The sequence below is a fragment of the Rhea americana genome, unplaced genomic scaffold (assembly GCF_003343005.1).
Source record: "Rhea americana isolate MKP2758 unplaced genomic scaffold, rheAme1 scaffold_4, whole genome shotgun sequence".
In the NCBI taxonomy this organism is placed as follows: Eukaryota; Metazoa; Chordata; class Aves; order Rheiformes; family Rheidae; genus Rhea; species Rhea americana.
The window spans coordinates 10,766,868-10,774,790 of record NW_028186534.1 but is presented as its reverse complement, the minus strand read 5'-3'; positions in this window follow the sequence as shown (position 1 = coordinate 10,774,790).

The following is a 7,923-nucleotide window of genomic DNA, read 5'->3' as shown; positions in this document are numbered from 1 at the left end:
TGGTAGGCATGTTTTATTTATGTATTCAGAGATCTGCCAACGTTATGTTTTCCTCCTGACTGATGCGCTGGCTGCAGTGACAGCTTGCACCGAACGGGCTGTGCGCGAGGCTTATTTACCCTCCGCAGAAGGCTTCCCGGGACTGACAGCGAATTAYTCTGCGCCTTGAACAGCTATCCAGTTAACGCAATGCAAATTTTTTTTTCCTCTTTATTACAAGCGATTTTTAAAATCGTGCAAATTATTTTTTGCAATGAAAGGGGCTGGAGGGTTTTCTTGGGTGGAAAGACAAGCTGTCTTTAAAAATACTTAGTAAACTCTACCTTCCGCCTGCCCTGCTTTTCGCTAACTATGGAGGYGCTGCCATGCAAATGTTGCTAGATATTTGAATACGGGATGGTGCCTTTTCCACTCTCACCTTCACTCTTGGGGAAAAAAAGTCAATTTTGGCAGGGGTTGACACCGTGCATTTCCAGCGTCCGCTCCTTCTCTGGCTACCGCTGTGCAAAGCGGTTCGTCGGCCCTGCTGGGAAGGGCTTTCTCAGGTCCTGAGCGTGGAAGCTGGAAAAGAGGCAAAGATCAGGAAAACGCAAGCGGGAAACTCTCTGCCGAGGCCACGCTCCCCTCTTGGCGTCCCCCCCGGCGCGGTGCCCGGCTTCCACCGCGGCTGATGAGGTCCTGAGCAGCCGGGACCGCGGTTTTCTGAGGCATCAGCTGAAGGGGGGGGGGGAGAAAAACAGGAGGGGGGAGAAGAAAAAGAAAAAAGGAACAAAAAAAGAAAAAAGGAACAAAAAAAGCAAAATAAAAAGGTAAGAGTGAGCTTTTGTTAAGTAATTAAAGAAGTGCGGCTTGCGCGCGGCGCCCCGAGGCTGTGCGTCCGCTCGCGCGAGGCTGGGAAACAGTCTGCAAGTCTCGGCAGCTGCTTTGGGCTGTACAAAAGGGAAGTGGTAAATGCTGCTTTTATATATTTATTTCGGGGCCGGGGAGGGGGAGGAGGGTGGCGAGGGGTCTGCAGGCGGGCGCTGGGGTTCGCCGAGGTCGCCGCTCAGGTGCCCCCGCTGCGCCGGCGGTGCCCGCGGGATGCGGGTGCGGACGGTTCGTCGCGAGCCCGCGGTTGGTCGGCGCCTGCGCCCTCCTTCCGAGCAGCGGGGCTCGCTGCACGAACCGTTAATATGCTCTGTATATACCCTGGCTGCGTGCTTCGAGCGCCGAGATTTGCATGCCAAATCTCTGCTCCCGGAGCCTGTACACCCACAACTTTTAATTAAGCGGTGCCCATGTTTCTGCTCTGTAGGAGAAGGGAATATATGCAACCGTAATGCACAGGAGATGATTTGGTGATGATTTTTCTGTTTGTTTAACTGAGCAGGAAGTTAAGTTGGTGGGTTAGCCTTACCGCAGGCTGCAGCGCGGCGGAAAAATAATTAAAAAAAAAAAACACACAAAAAACAGCAGTACCCCAGCGGCCGTGTCCCCTTCCCGGCGCCAGCCGCCCCAGCGCAGGACTTAACCCGCCTCCAGGCAGCCCCTGCAGCTTCGGGCTGCGGAAACGTGGAAGCTGGGCTGCGCCTCTGCAGCGTGGCAGCGCAGCCGAACCACGGGGCGCGTTTCCCCGCGCGCCGAGGAGCAGCGCTCGCGCGGGAGGCGCAGCCCCGTCCCCGCCGGAGGAAGGCCGGCGGCGGCGGCGGCGCTGCGGGGAGAGCGGCGCGTCGCGAGGCCGGCGGCCCGGCGCAGCCTCGGCTGAGGYGGTGGCTGGGACCGTGCCGACGGGCTCTTTGCAACCCCCCGGGAGCTCGCCTTGCTCGGAGAAACCCGCCGAGACGCGAGAAAAGGGGCTGGGGAAGAGGCGCCCTGCCTTCCCGCGCCGCAGAAAAACGTAATCTGAACTAACATGAGCTTCTTGGCTATTAAATGGAAATCTGAAATGGGAAGAGAATTCTGCAGCGACCGCTAAACTGCGTGTCAGCAGAAAGGACGAGAAAGAGCTAATAAACCACCCCCTCCGGAGCTCGTGGAGGGCAAGACAGCAGAGGTGGCAACTCCTTCCTTCCACGACCACAAGCAAGAGATGGAGATGCTGATGGCCCACTGAATCATGCTTCTTTTTATTATTATTATTATTATTATTATTATTGACATCTCACTTTTTATTAGCTGCTTATTAAGGCCGGTTAGAAAGAATTATTATTATTATTATTATTTTTGGTCTGATGAACTTTATTTGAGCTGGTGATGCTGGAGAAGTTGCCGCTTTCTCTGCGGTGCCCCAAGCATCGGCCGCGGTGCCCCAAGCACATCCTGCGGCCGGGTCCTCCCTCGGTCTCGCCGCGTTTCTGACGAGCCTCCGGAGGAGCCCGGCGGCGAGTCGCTCCCGGCTTTTCCGGGATGGCCCCGAACAGCTGGGGCCAGCGCTGCGGCCAGAAATGCCGCTATTTCCTCGTTAAAATTAAGGTGGGAGAGGCCGGGAGCGGGCAGGACGCGGCGCCGGCAGGTAACTCGTAGAGGGGTTTTATTTTTTGTTCTCTCATTTCCCAAACAAAGTTGCTTGGCATGTCTATTATTAACTCAGAGGTTTTTTTTCATTAAAAAAATCTGCCTTAAATTTAAAAAAGGGGAGAAAAAAAAGGGACTCAATAGCACAAAGGTTTTGGTCTGAAGGAAAAAAAAATCAAAAAAAACTTTTTTAAATTTAACCGAAAGAAAAATCCCTGTGTTCTGGTTTAACCTGAACTAAATTTTCTTTTAAATTCTGAGGTCAGCCTTTGACTTGGGACAAAAAGAAAAGAAGGGGGGGCTAAGAGCCTATAACAGGAGTAACAATCCTTATTTTTAATTTTGGTACAAACTTCCCGGGATTTGAGAGAGGGTGGCTGTTCTCATCAGCTTAGAGAAGCTATTCACATAGTCAAAGTTAAGCACGCAGCTAAATCATTTTAGGAATAAAACTTTTTCCGGGGTGATATAAGAACCTAATAACACGAGGACGAGAGCGCAGACCGCCACGGAGAGCAGAAACTAATATTTGTGATGCTACAGCATCGCGTTATTTAAAGATAATGCTAAGAAACAGCCCAGCCTGAGAATTAGCAAAACTAGCAATAAAATATTCTTAGTTGACTCCGGGGGGAGGTAAATTGCTGCGTACAGGATTTGCAGTCCTCTGAATGTTTGTTTATTAAAGCGAGCCGGGGCTCGTTCCCGGGCACGGGGCTGAGCCCAGACCCCACGCGTGGCGGTGCCAGTGCAGCGGGCGGGATGGAAAGAGGGAGTGAAAGACGGGTGGAGAAAGGAACAAAGGGAGGAAGGAAAGAAGGAAAGGAAGGAAAAAGGAAAAATAAAAAAGGAAAAAGAAAGAAGAAAAAAGAAAAAAGGAAAAAGAAAAAAGGAAAAAGAAAAAAAGGAAAAAGAAAAAAGAAAAGGAAGGAAATAAAAGGAATGAAAGAAGGATGGAAGGGAAGAAGAAAGAAAGGAAAAGAAAGAAAGAAGGAAAGAAAGACGGACGCAAGGAAAGAAGGACTGGCCCGAGCGGCCCGGCTGGGATTCCCGCGGCGCCCCACGCTCCCGCCGCGGGACGAGCCCGGCGCCCGTCGGCCCGGCAGCAAGTCCCTGCCTGTGCGGGAAGTAAAATAAAATTAAAAAAAGCAAAAACAAAACAAAACAAAAAAAACCAATTGAGACTACTCAAAAGGGGGACTTTATTTCTTACACCGGAGCCAGGCGTCGGTGCGCCAGTTCAGCTTTGATACACAATAAATCAGCAAAGCTGTTACTCAGTTTGGAAACCAAGACTGCAGTGGCACTAAAAACACATTGAAAACATTTACTTTCTTCATTTTTTTCCCTCTTTTGTTTTTGGTACAAAAATGGTACAAACAACAATACAAAATATTTGTGCTGTTGACGGTTACAAAAAAAAGGGTTTCTTCTGAACTCATTTAGCGGACGCAAACTGCTTTTTTTTTTTGCGCTTCAGCGTGAGCACAGCAGAACACCAGAAGTCATCCCAGGGAACAACCACAGTCATGCGGGCCGCCACGCAGTTTCTCCATCGGAAAAGGAAACATGCAAAATCATCATCATAATAATAATAAAAAAACCGTAAAGTGCTCCAATTATACATATCTATGTTGATGGTGGGTTTTTCCCCTGCGTGGTTTGTAGCTTTAAGCACTACCTACATTATGTACACATCATGGTGAGCAAGTGCATATGGGTTTTGTGTGTACTTGAGATCCTTATTTTCCCTAGGAAACTGAGTTAACTTTGCTTGGGAGAAACCTACTTTGTCTAGTTCATACGCATTCATCACTCTGTATCAGCCCCCCCAAAAAAACCATTTTTTTCACACTTACAATGAAGAGCGCCGAAAGACATCACAAATAAAAGCCCCACATCGAGCCTAGTACGTTTTGGAGACTAAAGGACGTTGCAACCTCGGCATATTGTGCTGTGCACCGACCGGCGCCGCTCGCCAGCGCCCAGCGCGACGCGGCCGCCGGGATGTCGCGGCGAGTCCCACCGCCCCCGCTGGCCGCCTTCGGACCTGGCCGGCCCCGGAGCGCCGCGAGCCCGGGCTGGTTGCACACCGCTGCCTTACGGCCACCGACGGTCTCGCCTGGCCCAGCGAAAAAGGCAAAGGAGGAAAAGGAAAAGCCAAGCGAGGAGCAGAGCTGTGAGCAGCACATAGGACATCTAGCGTGGCTTTGCCTGTTTGCTGTCCTTAATGACCTGCTGGAGTTTTCTTGTTYTGTTGCAAAGCATTTCCTTGGCTGACATGTCCTATTTACACGCTACGTAGTGACTCCCCYGGACGCCGACTGCCGCAGCTCCTCCGGTGGTGCTGCTGGGGAGGTGGGCATAGCTTGAGGCCACGCTCCGGCGTGCGGTGGCTGCAGGTATGGTGGAAGCCTAAGACATCGATGGTCCTTGGCTCAGAGCCGACGTGCAGCCATGGTGTCTAGGAGGTGGGAGCCAGCCGCTCGCCCCGGGAGTGTCCCGTTCCCGTCCCATCCCATCCCGTCCCRTCCCATCCCCTGGGCAGCGCCGAGCGCAGCGGCAGTGGCTGCTGGGGGTGGTCCAAGGTRTGGGGGAACCACATGCAGTAAGTGGAGGAGCTAATATGTGGACACCATTTCTTTAGTGAGCATCTTATGTTTAATGCTGTGATTAATGCTCCTTGCTTGCCTGCTGCCAGCCTGAACAGCGGCTCTGCCACCGCACTCGTGTGGCCCGAAAGCCTGGCCGAGGGAGGACCCAGGCAAGGAGGCCCGACGGAGAGAGACCCAGCAGCACTGCGTCAAAAATAACACCCCCAGTTGGCTTGATTTATAGGTGAGTGGGCTTGGAACGGCTGGATGGCACGAAAAATTCCTGCTGCTTTAGAGGAAAATCTCCGATGGAAGCAGGTTAGTTTATTTTTGATCACTCAAACATTTTTGTTTGGCTTAGGTTGCATAAATGCTCGTAAACACCTGAAATGTTTGGCTCAGCTTAACTCCAACAGTGTCTCCTCCGCTGCCAGGAGGAAGCAGCTCCCGCTGTCCCGCCGGATCGCGTGTCCCTCCGGAGCCACCACAGGAACGCCGGCTGCGGATGCACCCGCGGCTTCCCACGACTGCACTGCCATCCCTTTGCCTACTTGAAGACCATCACCCCAGCCGAAGCCGCGGGAGACAAGGAGCACCAAGCTCTCCAGAGGAGATATCCACCTGCTTCTCACCGGCACTCGGTGCCCGGCGGCGTGCCCGGCGTGCTTTAATGCGATGCCCGGCCGGCCCTGGGAGCCGGGAGCCTGCCGGTGGGAGCGGGGCACCGCGGGCATCGCCGGCCGCGCGGCCACCTCGCCCCGAGCCCACGGGGCGCAGCCTTCTCCTGAGTCAGCGATGAGGTTGCAATGAGAGACACCAAACGCGGACGTGCATTCAGCAGCCACAAACACTACGGGCGTTTTTATTAGTCACTACTCGGTCGCGGCCGGGCGGCTTCTGCGGAGCTCTGTCGCCCCGGTCATCACACGCGCGGGCCCACGGCGTTGGAGAAACGCAAGGGAAAGACTCCAGCGAGGACGAGGGCCAAGAGCCGCCGGGAGAGGCGCAGCCCGGAGCGGGGCGCCGCGGCGAGGTGCCCGGCAGGAGCCCGCTGACCTGTGCAGCGCGCGCGGGAGGGGACCCCGAGGGCGACCGGGCTCCCCGCGACGGAACGAACATCTGGGAAGGCGTCGGGCGCCTCCGGGCAGCGCCTCGGCTTGCTGCTGCCGCCGGACTCACCTCCGCCTGCCCAGGCCCCGCCGCCGCTTGCTGCTTTCCTCGAGAAACCCGGGGCAGCGTGTGTCGGACAACCCGACCCGTGGACCGCCCGCCCGAGACGCGGCGACGGAGCGCGCGCGCGCTCGGCAATCAATGATGTACCAGCMACGTCGGAGACCCCTCGGGCAGACTTTTACCACATTCCACTTCATACAAGACACATTTCAAATGCTCATTCATTTACAGAAATTGCATTTTATAGAAAATATGATACAATGAAATATAAAATGCACCAGGAGCATTTCAAAAATCTATAGGGACGCTCTTGCAGCCTAGTAGACCCTCTTCAACAACGTCCATTCGCGACCACAAGCTCGCTTGCTCTCACTCGCGCTCTCTCGCGTGCATGCGCTCCCTGGCCCCCCGCCCCCCTTTAACTCGTAGCATTCGACTTGAGAATTAATCAAGATATCAAAAAAAGCGTGATTATCCCCTGGATAATCACCTTCCAATACTGTGCACATTCTTGGATTTAAATGAAAATATATCTAAGCACTTTTACAATTTTTAGCGAACCCACTGCAAAATCATCTGCAGAATATAAAACACAGGTAATCCAAGATTTCATAGCACATTAATTAAGTGGCTCATAATCCATTAAATGTGGTTTATATTACACATCCATGCAGTCTAAATCATTTTACAAACATTAGACATAAATCCACTAGTCCAAATCAGTAAAGGAAAAATGTAATAGAAAAAGCTAATAACTATTTGTTATTGGTTAAACTGACCCTACATATAAACTAGGTAGTATGCTACCATTTATAATACTGATGTTGAATTATGCCTGGATGCTGCAAAACCTCTTGCTGACTTGGCAATGTTGGAGCGCATCAACCACAAGACACTAACAGGCGCCCGTCGCAGTTCTTCTCCACGAGGAGCGTTCACGGCGGGCAGCGGCGCCCGCCCCCCAGACGCACCGGGGACGCGCCAGGCGAGCGGCGCGGCAGCGCGGCATCAGACCGTGCGGCAGCGCAGGGCAAAAGCGGGGGCTTCCCGGGGCGCCGGCCGCCGGCACGGAGCCTCCGCTCGGTCCACGGGTCGCTCGGGCGGCTGCGGCCGGCGCCGCGGAGCCCCCCGGCCGCGATTTCGCATCTGGCGACGCTGAATTATGTACAACGTGACGGCTAAGTTCACCACCCGCTTAGGCTTCGAGATGGCTGTTGAGATTTCGACTCGAAACATCCTCCCCTCCCGCCACCCCCCTCCCCGTCCTCTCCACCCCGAAATGAGACACCCCTAAAGAAAAAAAAAATGGGGGGGGGGGGGAGAAAAGACAAAAAAGAACCAATCTCCACAGTTCCTTTTTGTTAACGCCTTCCCAGCTAGAGCTGGCTGAGGGTCACAGGGAGTGCTGCCCAGGATGGTTGTATGCTTGTTTTCATCACTCCTGAGATTGAAGGGAATCTGATACATGCACCAAAAGGCACTTTCAAATATATATATATATATATTTTAAAAACAGTGCTTCTGTTCTAAGAAATTCAAGTTAAGACAGAGTGCCTTTCACTCTCTTTAGTCATAAAGCAGATAAACGAGCAATATCCCAGCTGACATTAAAAAGAAAGGGGGGGGGGAAATGCAGCAGACAAGTGTTCATGCGAGACAGCTC